The sequence below is a fragment of the Montipora foliosa genome, chromosome 10, assembly GCF_036669935.1.
Source record: "Montipora foliosa isolate CH-2021 chromosome 10, ASM3666993v2, whole genome shotgun sequence".
In the NCBI taxonomy this organism is placed as follows: domain Eukaryota; kingdom Metazoa; phylum Cnidaria; class Anthozoa; order Scleractinia; family Acroporidae; genus Montipora; species Montipora foliosa.
This window is the reverse complement of record NC_090878.1, coordinates 28,245,644-28,248,143: the sequence shown is the minus strand read 5'-3', so window position 1 is coordinate 28,248,143 and position 2,500 is coordinate 28,245,644. Positions and strand designations below refer to the sequence as shown.

The 2,500-nt window shown below is 38.0% G+C and overlaps 1 protein-coding gene across 1 annotated transcript in view; it reads left to right on the top strand.

The window, feature by feature from the left end:
- Positions 1 to 2,500, top strand: part of LOC137972412 (dedicator of cytokinesis protein 7-like) — a 125,496-nt gene that overhangs the window by 122,285 nt on the left and 711 nt on the right. The window lies entirely within an intron of this gene.

Below are 2,500 nucleotides of genomic sequence, written 5' to 3'. Positions count from 1 at the left end.
ATTAAATTATTATTAATATTATTATCATTGTCATTATCATTATCATTATCATTATCATACACAAAGATAACGCTCACAGATCTCCTTGTGCTATAATTTTTGGGCTCTTTAAATATTACCTCCTTGTGTAGTAGTAGTAGTAATTGTGTTTATTTGCTTTATTTTAACTGTGAAGGTCTTTCTGCCATCTTTATGTTTCAGTCTTATTTACATAAATTGTGCTGTGGTTATTAATATTTTTCCACAATTTCCACACTGTTATGAACCCCTCCCCCCCCCTTCCAATACTGCTACTGTATCGTCTCCTGCTGCTACTACTACCGTGCTAACTTTTCTCAAGTACACTAATATTGCAAATAACATGCAAGAGAAATTGGCATATCCTTCATGTTTAACTTGGCAGTCATTCTGTGGTCATGCGGTAAGTATTGCTGGTGGATCCCTTGCTCACCATAACATAAAGCTTGTACTAATATCTCCCATGCTTTTTCAGCTGTTGCTCTATCGTCTTCGTTGGCTAAAATCTGTTGAACTTTGGTAACATGTTTTTGCGTCATTTGCTTTTTCCAAAATTCTGTGTTGGGGTGTGGTACAATTTCTGTCAGTGGCGTGGGATGCACTCCTTTTGCACTTGCATGCACTATTGTCATTCAATTTTCCACATTCACCACATAACCTGCCTTCCCTGTGTTTCTATGGCAAAAAGGACAAGTCCTGATTAAGAGGAAAACGCCAGTTCCTAATTACCTTCTCTAAGCCAGTCCTTAAGGATTAGAGCAGATCTTTTCACAAAATTCACACGTATCACACTATCCACTTCCCAAAAACATGGGGATCTAGCCCCATCCTCAATAATTTATCTTCAATGAACATTTGGGATTTTCCTACCTGTAGAATAATCACGTTTCTTAACAATTCGTGTGTTTTGACTCAGTGTGCTAGAAATACTGACTTGTTCAGGTTGACCTATTGCAATGTTCTTGATCTGAGACGACAATTTGTCAGAAAGTCATAACTACTCGCAATCTTTGCCTTAAGTGATATATTCTTGACCCAAGAGAGCTTTCCTTCTGGTCTTAGGAGATCATGGCCTATCGCATTGCTCCTAAGTTTTACCCAACTGGCCATATCCATTATTTCTCTGTAATTAGATGGGTTGCTGTATTTCCCAATAGCATCACTTCACTAAGTTTGTTGTGTTGGTCATCAACACTTGTGTCTAGAAACGCAGGCAAATGCAAAAATAACAACGTTGCAAAATCCACAGGTTTGTTTTCAGGTTAAGATGAATCTGGTTGATTAGTCATTTAACATTTGCATGGGTTTCCCAGTAAGAGAGTCAAAGCCATATTTCGTGATTGATAAATCCACCGTTGGTCTCTGCTGTGTTCACAGTCTCGATTTTCAAATACTGAATGGTCGTTGGCCTGGAACCTTTCACCTTGCTAAAGATATATACCTTGATAAATAGTCCCATGCAAATGAGATCTACAGTGGTTAATCTTGTGTGGCAATCCAAAAGCTCTTCCAGAGTTGCCCAGTGTTCCTTTGATTCTAAGGTGTCAACATGCAGGTTAGTAGTCTGTTGGAAACGCATCATTTGGGAGATCGTTTTACGTCTCTTTTTTTAGGTATGCCTTTGAAGAGGACAAGCACCTCATCTCATCCTCAGGTGCCCTGTTTAGTTTTCTACTTTCAGCTATGTTGTCCAAATGATCAGTTCTCACCTCATGCCCTAAGTTTCCCTTCATCTTACAGTGTATCAACAATATTATAGATAACATTAGGTGAACCTCTCTGAGATATGATTACATATTATTGGACAATGAAACCAGCCATCAAAGTAGTCTTCTTGCAGGTAAAGTTCCTCGGCTTTAAAAATGCTTTGCATGATTCGTGATGGAATTGTTGACCCCATTCATTGTAAGAAAAAGGACCAGTGCGAATCGGAACAATGTTTCTTCTCAGGAACAAATGTTAGCCAGGTATAACTAGATAAGCTTAAATTAAATTGCTTCTCTCTTTTGCGTTAAATATTGTTTATTTCAAAAGTATTTAGTTAACACACAAACAAAATATTACATGTATCAGGCCTGATTTTCTGCTGTCATTCCTTTTGTGATTGTTTTCATACAAATCAAATCAGCGAAATTATGGAAATTAGACCTTGCAAATAGTTAGATAATTGATGTTTTTGCTGATGATGATGATGTTGTTGATGATGTTGTTGATGATGATGATGATGATGATGATAAATAAGAAAAATAAAATTTGCAAAAGTACCAGGATTTTAATAGGTGTAAGGACGTCAGTATCATGCCTGTGATTACTGGTGCCCTTGGAATGGTGTCTACCAGCCTGGGGAAATGGTTACAGGTGCTGGACATAGCCAATGAACTAGAGCTGCTACAGAAAGTATGCCTCGAAGCTTAGAAGAGTATTAGACATGCGATACTACAGCATTGAGAAGAGGGAATGTAGGCACCCAAGGCCACAGGAC